The following is a 13,610-nucleotide window of genomic DNA, read 5'->3' as shown; positions in this document are numbered from 1 at the left end:
CTTTTGAACTCTTCCTCAAAAGGTGGTGGAAGCAGAGTGTTTAAATATTTTTATAGCAGAGGTGGATAGATTCTTGGTAAGCAAGGAGGGTGAAAGGTTATCGGGGGTAGGCCGGAATGTGAAGTTGAGGTTACAACTAGATCAGCCATGATCTTATTGAATGGCGGAGCAGGCTCAAGGGACCAAGTGGCCTACTCCTAATTTGTATGCTCAGCCAGTGGAATTGGGTGGAGGGGCAAAAATAGAGGTTGACTGAGTACGTCAAAGGGAAGGTGAAGCTAAAGGGAACACGCTGAGGATGGAGAGGGTGGGATGGGGGAAGTATTAGTGATTGGGGAACAGCATGAAAGCTAGTCACTGAGAGCCACATTTTTCTCACAACCTTTACCTCAAATGCAGCCTGTTGCCACTGGCACCACCACTTGCGACCAGAGCATACCATACCACCCAAAAGGCGAGAATAAAATGAGAGAGACAACAATACAAATATCAGACAGTGACAATATTATCTGATTAACCATGTAGAATTCCACAGCTATTGGGTCTAAATTTTTGTTAAATTTTGCACAATTATATCAACTTGACATTATAAATTGCCATGCATGCCATGAAGGCTGCTTTGGAAACTTGGCAGATTGTACTTCTACATTTTTGCTATTGGTGACATTGGCCGGGATTTCCCGTGCCCACCAGTGACGGGCACGATTGATGGCGTGAGCAGACAATGTGCCGCAATCGGTTTCACGACTGTGTGAAACCAGTTTGCAACCGTCCACTCAGCCTGTCGATGGCGGGTCGCTTTTCCCACCATCAGACGTCGGGAACTGCATTGTAATACATCAGCATATCATTATAAGGCCAGTCCACCGGACTCATTTTCCCACCGTTGAATCGTCCGCACTCGCAGTCATCAGCACCAGGCTTCACAGACAACACCACATCACTTTTAGGGGGGGCTGATGGGTAGGCATCTGCCTACCAGATCAGCCATATCTGGGTGGCTTTTCAATGGCTGCAGGGCTAGGGCTTGCTTGGGGAAGGGAGAGAAGCGGCATCAGGCAAGGGAAGAGGCGGCAGGACGAGAGCTGTAGTGGGTAAGGAAGGTATCCCAGGGTGTGTGTGGGGACACATGTTGATCTGTGCAAGTGGCCTCAAGATGGTGAGAGCTGAGGAGGCAGTCTCCAGAGGAGATGAAGCCAAATGGACATGTGAGGGTATGTGTGTGAGAATGGGTGGTGATGTCCCTTGAGCTGGCAGTGAGTGAGATGTCAGTGAATGTGTGATGGCCTTGAGTGTGTGAGTTTAGAGTGATGAGATAGCTGTACAGATGAGATCATTCATCCTCTATCTGCATTGGATGGCCAACCTCTTCTGTGCAACATTGGCACTGATCACCACTGCCATTGCTTACCAAGCTGGAGTGGTAATGTAGCTGCCTGTCCTGTGGCCACAGCAGGAGTAGATTACATTACAGGTCCAAAAGGCGCTCGAGGGTTGCAGTCATCTTGCCTTTCGGGACCATGTCTTCTTTGCTGCACTCCTGGGCTGGTATCATTGAGCGCGACTGCACTTTAAATGTGGTGCCTGGTGTGATGAAGTGACGAGGTGATGGCGTGGCAGGCGAATGAGAGCCCGCCCACCACGGAAACGACATGTTTCCTGGGAATGCATAAGTAATGCAGTGGGTTTGGGACAATATGGCATGAAAACCCGCCATCATGGCCAGCAGGTAAAACATCATTTTACCCACCCGCTACTGCACTTAGTGCAAATCTGGAATGATTCCACCCATTGTGTCACCTCAGCTTTGCATCTTGCAGTTTTGCAACTTGCAGCTCCTCTGCCCTTATGCCCCTATGCTCCAACCAACTGAACTTCTCTATTTCCCAAATTGCCAACAATTTTGCTTATCAACCATAAATATCCCGATGTGGTATAATATAAAAATAGTAAAGCATCTATGGCTTTACTGGACTAACAAAGCAATTTTTAAACGTTCTGCAGCTCATCTTTTATTTTCTGTGCATCTGTAATACGGGTCACTTTCCCTGTGAAATACAAAAATTTACATGGATAGGAGGATACTAGTCAAAAAGTCAGTAATCGTGTATTTCAAAGTTGCACTTTTCTCTAGCTTTGGTAGCAGGTTTCTCACAACAGAGAAACATTGGTACTCTTGTTTAAAAATATAACTTTGTCTGCTGAATGTCTTTCCATGGAAATGCGATGCAAGACTCTGTGGAGCTGCAGGCCAATTTTTGGTTGTATTTTGAATATTGACTTTGTTGTCGAGTAAGTAATGCATCTGGCAAGCAAGCTACTGTTGGAACTCGACCACTGCTTTGAGAAAGTAATAATGTTCGTATGTCTGCACTCCTGACCTCACTTGCAGTTTTTGAAGCTGGTGTAAGAGCATTGGTATTAATAGACACCTTTAAACAAAACATGAATGTGTGAACTTGAACTGTGATAGTTCATTCTGAGTGGTCTCTTCAATTACTGCAACAGAGTGGAAGTGATGAAAGATATTTAATAGTTAATGAGCAGAGATGACTGTAAAGTGCGTGCTTAACACTTCTGAAGCTGAATTCTCCACATCTCCATTACACAGAATGAAAACTGAAATAAACTCAATGAAATTAATCTGGAACATTATTTTAGGAGCTTTTAAATTTAATGTATTTTGTAAATAAAATTGTTTTTAGGATTTGGGTGACACTAGTAAGGCTTAACTTTTTTGCCCACCCATAACTGTCCTGAGATGCTTAATACTGGTGGGACTTCATCGACTTTGTGGTGACGGGGTGTTCTCAAAGTTTATGGATCAGTGACTGGGAAGAAACTTCCAAGCCCAAGTGTGTGAATCAGAGAGGATCTCACAGATGATGGTGTTCCCACATCCTTGCTGCTCTCATCTTTCTCAGGTAGAGGTGATGAGGCAGGAACCCAATTGGTGCTGTCTAAGTAACCATAAGACATAGGAGCAGAAATTAGGCCATTCGGCCCATCGAGTCTGCTCCGCCATTCAATCATGGTTGATAAGTTTCTCAATCCCACTCTCCCGCCTTCTCCCCGTATCCTTTGATCCCCTTACCAATCAAGAACCTATCTATCTCGGTCTTAAATACACTCAATTACCTGGCCTCCATAGCCTTCTGTGGCAATGAATTCCATAGATTCACCACTCTCTGGCTAAAGAGGTTTCTCCTCATCTCTGTTCTAAAAGGTCTTCCCTTTACTCTGAGGCTGTGCTCTCAGGTCCTAGTCTCTCCTACTAATGGAAACATCTTCCCCACATCCACTCTATCCAGGCCTTTCAGTATTCTGTAAGTTTCAATCAGAAACCCCCTCATCCTTCTAAACTCCATCGAGTATAGACCCAGAGTCCTCAAACGTTCCTCATATGTTAAGCCTTTCATTCCTGGGATCGTTCTCGTGAACCTCCTCTGGACCCTCTCCAGGGCCAGCACATCCTTCCTGAGATATGGGGCCCAAAATTGCTCACAATATTCTAAATGTGGTCTGACTAGAGCCTTATAAAGCCTCAGCAGCACATCCCTGCTTTTATATTCTAGTCCTCTCGAAATAAGTGTTAACATTGCATTTGCCTTCCTAACTACTGACTCAACCTGCAAGTTAACCTTAAGAGAATCCTGGACTAGGACTCCCAAGTCCCTTTGCACTCCAGATTTCTGAATTCTCTCCCCATTTAGAAAATAGCCTATGCCTCTATTCTTCCTACCAAAGTGCATGACCTCAGACTTCCCCACGTTATATTCCATCTGCCACTTCTTTGCCCATTCTCCTAACCTGTCCAAATCCTTCTGCAGCCTCCCCGCCTCCTCAATACTACCTGTCCCTCCACCTATCTTTATATCATCTGCAAACTTAGCCAGAATGCCCTCAGTTCCTTCATCTAGATCATTAATGTATAAAGTGAAAAGTTGTGGTCCCAAAACTGACCCGTGCGGAACTCCATTAGTCACCGGCCACCATCCTGAGAAGGACCCCCTTATCCCCACTCTCTGCCTCCTGCCAGACAGCCAATCTTCTATCCATGCTAGTACCTTGCCTCTAACACCATGGACTCTTATCTTACTGAGCAGCCTCCTGTGCGGCACCTTGTCAAAGGCCTTCTGGAAGTCCAAGTAGATAACATCCATTGGCTCCCCTTTGTCTAACCTACTCGTTACCTCCTCAAAGAATTCTAACAGATTTGTCAGGCATGATCTCCCCTTGATGAAACCATGCTGACTTTGCCCGATTTTACCATGCACTTCCAAGTATTCCCTTGATCAGCCACTGTGCACTTAGCAGATCACGCAAATGTAGGCATTCTTTTAAGTTTGACCATGAATACTGATACATCTTGAGCCACTGAGTTACCTGTGAATTTCTCTGGCAAGCACAGTCATGTCATTTGTGTATGTAGCGAAATTAGTGAAGAAACTAACAAGGATATGGTGCTCAACTATGTCATGAATGGCTGGCTTAAAGAGTGTGGTGATGAGAAATTGCAGGAGTATTTCACATGTAGAAATGAACTGCATGTAGATCAAGGCTGTCTCCGATTGGGTTTGAGAGTCATTATTCCGCCAAAGTTTAGAAAGAGATTGTCAGAACAACTTCATCAAGAGCAGAGAGGGATAGTCCTTATGAAATCAGTAGCAAAAAGCTATTTCTAGTATCCAACAGATAGACTTTGAAGAGTTGGTGAAAATTTGTGAGGTGAGTCTCAAAATGAGAAATGTTCCAACCAAGGTGCCTTTCATTCCATGGTTAAACACAAGAAAACCATGGAAATGAGTACATATTGACTTATTTGAAGTGGAAGGAAAAGAGTACTTTGTTTTGGTTGATAGTTATAGTAAGTGGCTAAATGTTGACTTTTTGCCCAATACCACATATGCCAAAATAATTGAGGTTTTGAGAAGTTGGTTTACAATTTATGGGTTGGCAGGAATGTTGGTATCAGATAATGGTCCACAGTTTACATAACAGTTTGAAATATTTCTGAGTAAGAATGGAGTCAAACAAGCTCTAATACCACCATGTCACCCACATCGAATGGTGCTACAGAAAGAAGTGTACAGATTGTGAAGAAGTCATTGCAGAAGTATTTGCTAGGTGACAAGCTGGGCAGTAATTTCCATGACCTGAATTTAATGCTTGGTGCTGGAGCACTATTGGCGGGACCAGAAGCGGATGTGGCAATTAACTGCCAGCCAACGTGAAACATGCTCAGCGGTAGGGCGGGATGGGGGGGGGAGTGTGGAAGGGCGGATACCGAGACAAGTGAGAGTGCGGGCAGACGCTATCACACGAGCTTCCTGAAGGCTAACAACTGCCGTGAAGATGCCTCAAGGAGCTGCAGAATTGTTGGAGGCATATCAGCACACAAAAAATGCCCCAAACTATCTATAATGACACAATAAACAACTGACAGCAATACTCATCAATCATCAAACCTCAAACATATTCAGACCTTTAATCCCTCCCAGAATCGAGAATGGTGAAGAAACATGAATGCTACTTAGTCGATTGGCCCGTGCGCACGGCCACGAAAAATTCGGGACAATTGCATGTTTAATCGGCTTAATTGCCCTTTTAATTGTCAGCGGGCGCACTTCTAACTCCCACGTGCGCCTGTTGACTGTAATATCGCGTGAGGGCGCCATGACATCGGGACGCACACCTGACATCTTCTCACGCAATTTCATGCAAGATCAAGTTGGGTGCGTGCCCGCTCAAGCTCTGTAAAACTCTGGCCCATGTTTCTCTTTGACAAAGGTAGGACAATTACTGTTCTCATGCAGGATAACTCTGCAGTCTACAACAGGTTGTTCGCCTTATGAATTAACGTTTAAACACACTCCTAGGACAAGGTTTAGTTTGCTTAAGCTTGGTGTCAAGAGCAAAGTAAGATAAAAGCAAGACAAAGTGAAGATAAGTCACGATACACCTGCCATGAAACTTAGAGAGTTCAGTACTGATCAGAAAGTCATGGTGAAAAACCACCATGGTGATAGGAAGTTTCTGATTAGAGTTGTCGTAAAAACACTAAAGATACTAGGTGCATTCACACTTCTAGTGAAAATTGGAGAGAGACTCGTCAGTGTCATGTAGATCATTTGCTTCAAAGAGGAAATCTGACAAAGATTGAGCACGATAAACCTCCTATAGTCTAAATTCTTTCTACAGTCCAAAGTGTAAGTCAGAAAGACCATGAAAGTCAAAAAGCAACTGAAATTTTGCCGTTATCACGGAATCGACCAGTAGAGCAAAATGAGCCAGGGTCCTTGATTACAGTCTCAATCATTAAGTGGAGTAGGCAGTCAGGTTTGACAGTCAAATGTTGAGAAAGCAGAGCCAAGCTAATGAAAATGGAAAAAGTTCCCAGACAAAAAGAGAAGAAAGCCATTGAAAGTATGTAGGAAGGAAGAAGAAGGGAATTGTTCTTTTCATTATTTTTTGTGAGTTTATTTTTTTAAAGACATGCTGGTGTTTAGGAAAAACATTTTGTTGCATATAAATCATTCAAAGTATTGGTCATATATGTATTGGTTGTGATTAAAGTAGCAACAAATATGCACCCCAACCTATTACATTTAAGGTATTGCTGTTGTGGGCTTAGTCATAGTGTATTCTGTGTAATTATATGCATGTACCACTTTATTTTTTAATGTATAAGTTTTTTTTAAGTGGGAAGGGTCTAATATATTGCAACAGCTGAGCATTTTGTTCTACTGCCCTCTTTGCTGCCCACTCTGTTGGGGAGGTGTAAATAAAGTTGCTCAATAATGACTGCCTGCAGTTGCTCGTGTGTTAGTTTTACTTAGTGCAATACACTACACTCCCAAGCTTGTGTCTCTTTTAAGTCAAACACTATGGAAAGGTTGGTTGTGCAGCAGTTAATGATAGGTGGTGAAGAGTGTCATTGTATCCAAGAGGAAAAGGGAGAATAGCCAGCAGTCATCTTGCCTGTTCTGGTATTGAATGCCTTGTTATCATGGTCTGTGTTTTGGGGTGAGTGATTTGACATTCAGTACAGGTGCCACATTGCATGGGGCATGTCTTTCTTTGGCTTCCTTCCACATAAATCAGTTTATCTCTTTTGCTTAATGCCATTCAGAAATATTTGGTGTTTGTACTCAGAAATAGCATGCTACTCTTCTATTCCATTTTACTTGGACCTTATCCCTCTTTTAGTGACAGGATCCTACAGCAATAGACATTCTGGAAAAGTAGGACAACAATGCATGAGTTCTTCAGTGTAGCTATCTAGCAGTGAACTAAGCCTTCCAAGCACTTCCCCACTTACTGCTGCTCCTGTCTTCAGGCAGAATTTGCTTTTAAAGGCAGCACTGTAATTTGCAAGCACCACCAGTAGAGAATCTACTTTTCCAATAGGATTTGTGCCTATGAATCTTCCAATGGAAGCTCAAATGAGCTGACCACAAAATTATGGCTATTTCAGCACATGGAATTTGTGTTTGTTGGTCAACCATTGGCTTGAGCAGAGAAATATGAGGAAAGTGTCCACTCTGAAGATCGCAAAATGAACAATTGAGACTAAATTTAGCTGAAACTAAACTGATTTTTTTAATGGACGTGAATCCACAGCACAAAAATTAATCATAATTCGGTAAAATTTGGATTGTTAGTCATTGCGACATATTACAGTTGACCAACGTGAGAAGCCCCACCAATCTGTGATGACATTGGGTGCAAAAGGCAGAAAAAGGATCCACCTGTATTATCACATTCTTCATCTTGACGAGAAGAAGGAAAATAGGTTTCGGGGATATAGGAACAGGTCAGGTAAATGTGGTTAGAACTATTTGCATGCATGTAGGGTTTTATGGGAAGACAAGCCTGCTTCTGTTTTATAATTTCTATGTAGCAACTTAACAAACATTAAAGGAAAGTTGAGAATTGATTTAAGCATATCTAATTTTGTGGTGTTAAGTTTGTTTTGAAAATTAATAGATAAAATGATGTGAAAGAATACCTAATAGAATTGTCTGTATTATTGATTATTTTGAGAAATGTGAACTGCAGTTTTAAGGCATGTATTCCAAAAGCTGTTATGATACTGAAGTTAAAATGGGCACATTTATAACATGTAGCTGAATACAAAATCTGGCATCTGCAAAATGCAGATGAAAAGATGTGGTAGCAGATCGTTTACAGACTAATTGACCATAACAGTGTCAATCTGCAGCAATTACTAATATATTTTCACATATCCAATTAATCCTCAGCCATTTTTACACCCATAAAACAGAGAAAATTGCTTCTACTCCAAGATTGAACTCTTAGGCTAGAGGTAAAATGTCATTCATCAAAAGCTATAATGGCTTGGAAAAAACACCTTATACACTATGGCCGGAATTTAACCAGCAAGCATGAACCTCTGCCGCTGGGACTGAAAGTGGGTCCCAAGAACATGTGGGAGCGGTTTTACTGGCAGCCTGACTCTCAGAGCTGCCGGCCCAATCAAAGTGATGGCAGTTTTGCAGCCTCAGCAGCGCCACCAATAGTGATGGCCATTGCTGAGGCTGCAGGGAGGAGGAGAGGAAATCTCCATGCAGAGGCACCCTCAAAGGGTGAATAAGGATTTTTTTTAATGTGCTGCAGCTGGGCAGGCTTGCCCTGGCAATCGGAGGGGGTGAACCCTCCAGTGGTATTGTTGATACCTTGGGGGCAGCCATTGCCAGTAGGACCCCCAGGCCGTGGAATGCCTACAAAGGAGGGCTACACACCCCCACCCTTGAGGGCCCGGTAGGAGGCCACCACAGTTTGCCTGGAGGTCTCCCCACATGACAGGGGTCTGTCCTGATGCCAGTAAAATGCCAGTGGGGCAAAAAGTGGCAGTTAATTAGCCACTTAATTAAATGAATTGCCCCCTACCTCTGATTGGGGGGCAACTGAGCCACTGCCATACCTGCTTCTGGGAATATTCCATGGTGATGGGATGACAATGGGTTTCCCTCCTGATGCCTTCCACCCCCATTTTACAAGCCTTCAGTTTCCAGAGGGTCAGTAAAATTTAACCCAATGACGCACGCACATATCATGTTTGGTGCAAATGTCTGCCCTGAAATGTGTAATAATAACAGAATAAGTAAAATACGTGGCAGCTACTTGTACTGGAGTATGAGATTGCATTAAATATAAAATGTAAAAGTGTGGGGTTAGAATGGGTTAAAAGAGTAGAAATAGATAAGGATCAGAAGAGACAATGGGCTGAATTTTCCCCCCACCGGAAGTTGATGGGCGGGCGCACAGGTGCGCTTCCGATTGGCACCTCCGATCGGAGGCAAGGCGCCATTTTACATGGGCAGGCCAATTAAGGCCCACCCAGCATGACATCCGCACAGAAGCGCTATGCGCTCCCTGTGTGGGCGGGGGGGAATCCCAAAATTGAGCGTGCGCTCTTTCGTGCATGTGCATGAAAGAGCGCACTCATCTCCCTGTGGCTAAGTGCAGCCTCAGGGAGATAGGCTCAAAATGTTAAAAACCTAAAAATAGAAAAATAAAATTTCCCTAATACGTCCCCTCGTGTGACAATGTCACATGAGTTGGGACATGTCCATAATTTTTACAAAACCTTTATCATAATTGTTTAAAACCTACATGAAACCTCATCCCGCCCGTGGATGAGGTTTCATACTTTTTCTAGTTGCCGCCGGGGCTCCTGGCCTGCCCACCAACCTTAAGGTTGGACGGGCAGGTCCTTTAATTACTTAATTGATCTGTCAATGGCCTCAATTGGCCATTGACAGGTTGGCGGGCCTGCAGCTGATTTTGCTGTGCTCCCGCCTTCCTGAAAATTTAAATGGGGCGGGGTGACATCAGGAATTCCGCCCGACGTCATCATGTGTCATTTTACGCGTCGGTTAGCGGGCCCTGCTCCCCGCTCGCTGATGCGTAAAAGCCAGCCCAATAAATGAAGAAAAATTATGTTTTAGTGTATTTTCAAGATTGGCATTGCATTATTTAAAATTATTCCTGTGACTTAATTTATTACTGTAACATGCTGACTGAGGGCAGAGCTCCTAGCATATGAAACAGATAAAGAAATTTGCTTCTACTCTAAGACTGAACACTCAGATAAAAAGTCTTTCATTGAAAGCTATAGTGATTTGACAAAAACGCATTACACTCAATGGCCAGAATTTTACCTGCAAGCATGAAGTCTTGCCGCTGAGACTGAAAGCGAGTCCTGACCCTGTGTGGGCATACCACAGCATCCCGGGGGCGGGGGCGGGGGGGGGTAATTTTACTGACGGCCTGTCTCTAAGCTGCTGGTCCAATCAGAGTGACAGGCCTTTGATCTGAGCTGCTTATTTTGTTTATACTTCATGATGATTTGGGAAGAAATAAAGTCTGACAGTGTTATGCTTACACCTGTTTCATTCTCAGCCAGTTTTCAGAAGCCAGGAACCAAACTTCCACTGGTGCTTGAGTCAGACATCATCAAAAGTTATCTCACTTTCATGATTCACACCTCATCTCTGCTTACATATCCAATTGTTCCACTGCCCTGTTCCCACAGCACTTATGACAACATGGTTCAGAAATGTCTTCTGTGGCTATCAATGACAGTAGGTTGACAGTTACTCCCTCCCAACTTCTGATGTAGGCAATGGGGAATAGAGCCACCCATTAAGTTAACACATCCCAACTAATTATCTGCCCATTACAAATACAGGAAAAGCAATTCAATCTAAGACATTTAACCATTATATGAACTGAGATCTCAATCTGAGAGAGAGAAAACAGTCAACACTATCTTCTTTCCAATGAAGGTAATTGTTTTTTGTCAAAATGACATATTCCTTGCTTTTCCAAAATACTAGCTGTACCATCTTGCCATCACATCTAGCTGTTAAATCAGTCCAAAATTCTGCCTGATGCATTCATCCCGGCTATCAGTTCCAGCTATTAATCAACTAATGTAGATGGTAAATACTTTTCAGTGTTTCTCCTAAATTTGCCCTACATCTCTGCCTTTCTTTCTTGTTGTCTTAGTACATCAACATATTCTTCATTTATTTTTTTTAATTCATTCATGGGCTGTGAGCGTTGCTGGCGAGGCCAGCATTTATTGCCCATCCCCAATTGCCCTTGCATTTAAGAATCAACCACATTGCCGTGGGTCTGGAGTCACATGGAGGCCAGACCAGGTAAGGATGGAAGATTAGGTTTATATTATATCATTAATCATCTTTTTAAAAATAAATCCTCTCTAAAGAGTTATTTAAAATGCTGAAAAGTTTAAGGCATTGGGCGGAATTGTCCCAGATTTGCACTAAGTGCGGTAGTGGGAGGGTAAAACGATGTTTTACATGCCAGCCACGATGGCGGGTTTTCATGCCATATCATCCCAAACCCACCGCATTACTTATGCATTCCCAGGAAACATGTCGTTTCTATGATGGGCGGGCGGGCTCTCATTTGCCCGCCATGCCATCACCTTGCCGCTTCATCATGCCGGGTGCAATATTTAAAGTCCAGCTGTGCGCACATGTCACAGTTCTTCCAGCCCTCAACTACTGCAGGGAAGATGTCAACGAAAGGCAAAAGGACTGCAGCCCCCAGGTTTAATGACACATTACTGGAATGCCATTTGGATGCCATGGAGGCCTGCTGCAATGTCCTCTACCCCTGCTCTGGCCATAGGATGGGCAGTGGCATCACCAATCCAACATGGCAGGTGGTGGCAGCAGTGGTAGTGCCAATGCTGCACAGAAGAGGTTGACTATCCAATGCAGATAGAGGATGAATTATCTCATCCGAGCAGCCAGGGTATGGCAACCATCTCATCTCTCTAAACTCGCACACTCAAGCCCATCACACATTCACTGGCATTTCACTCACTGCCAGCTCAAGGGACATCACCACCCATTCTCACACACATACCCTCACATGTCCATCTGGCCTCTTCTCCTCTGCAGACTGCATCCTCAGCCCCCATCATCTTGAGGCCACTTGCACAGATCAATATGTGTCCCCACACACACCCTGGGATACCCTCCTTCCCCAGTTCAGCTCTCATCCTGCAGCCTCTTCCCTTGTCTGAGGCCACTTCTCCCCCTTCCCCAAGCAAGCCTTAGCCCTACAGCCAGTGAAAAGCCACCCATATATGGCTGATCTGGTAGGTAGAGACCTACCCATGAGTCCCCCTAAACGTGATGTGGTGCTGTCTGTGAAGCCTGGCGCTGATGACTGCAAGTGCTGCCTGAAGCAAGGTAGGCAAATAAACCTTGAAGTCCTGAGCAAAGTGCAGCCCGCCAAGTGCACATCGGTAATGTGCTGCTGTGAAACACGTTGGCGATTTTCCTGCCAATGTGGGCAGACAATCCAGCGTGGGGTGGGGAGGAGATGTGTCTAGCGGGTTGGCCTTATATTGATATGCTGATGTATTACAATGAGGTTCCAGATGCCCCATGGCAGGAAATGTGGCCCACCTTCAACAGGCTGAGCGGACAATCGCAAACTGGTTTCACGCCATCATGAAACCGATTGTGCCATATTGTCCACTCACGCTACCGAATACACCCAATGCCAGCAGGTACGGAAAATCCCAGCCATTGAATTATTCCCTGTGGGTATTCCTTCTCCGACTGGGCTTCAGTCACATTGTATTGTCTTTTGCTGTTCGATAGTACCCTTAAGATGCAGTAAACAGACCTACATGAAGTACAATCTGACCAGGCTTCACCAGAAAGTTTTCTAGTTCCCAATGTCAAGAACTCTCATTCCTTACAATCCAAAGTATGACCTTCATAAGCACATTGTATTTCATAGTGTTCACTAGGAGTTGAGCATCCTTTTCGCTATAATTAGCTCATAGAATTAACATTATTCCTTCTGTATTCTCCTCCTTGTCCTTGAATAATGGAAAAATAAACATTTTCACTAATGTGATTTAGGCTTTAAACTACGTATCAAGTTTTTAAAAAATAAACAAGGTCAATGCAGCAGATTTCACTTGAGCACAAAACTTCTCACTCACATAGAATGCATACAAAAATAACAAGATTTGCAACACTTGTCTCATTGCATTAACACTGAACCAGCATTTGTAATACAAGCTGAGAAATTTTGCATTTCACGACACATCCTTCAAATCTTTGAATTTTTCTATGAGTTCAATGTCAATTGGTTCTGCGCCTGATTCATGTTCAGTTGGAGCTGAATTGATATTTATAAAACTCATTTCACACAGGAATCCTATCTGAGGCAAAACTTCCATGTCATTAGCTTAAACTGAGGTGAATTTAAGCCCAGAGGTATAGAAAAATGTAGACCTTTTTGTATTTTTATACCTTTTGTATTATGGATTATTTTGATGTGCTTTTTGTATGAACTCTTGGCAGATGAAGGGTTAATTTTAGATGTGTACCGCCTGAGTGACTTGAGTTAAATCGAGATCACAATATAACAGGGATTGATGGTGTGAACTGATAGCGTGAATAGGAGGGAAGAAGGGAGGGATGTCCGAGTTATGTTACCAGTTGTGATCAAAGGATATGCTTTGAAATATGTAGATCAATGGACTTGGCTATAATTAAATGAATATAAGGATTATTAAGTTTTGC

This window comes from Cetorhinus maximus, chromosome 7, assembly GCF_964194155.1.
Source record: "Cetorhinus maximus chromosome 7, sCetMax3.hap1.1, whole genome shotgun sequence".
Lineage (NCBI taxonomy): Eukaryota > Metazoa > Chordata > Chondrichthyes > Lamniformes > Cetorhinidae > Cetorhinus > Cetorhinus maximus.
The sequence above is the reverse complement of the archived record's forward strand: the minus strand, read 5'-3'. Positions refer to the sequence as shown.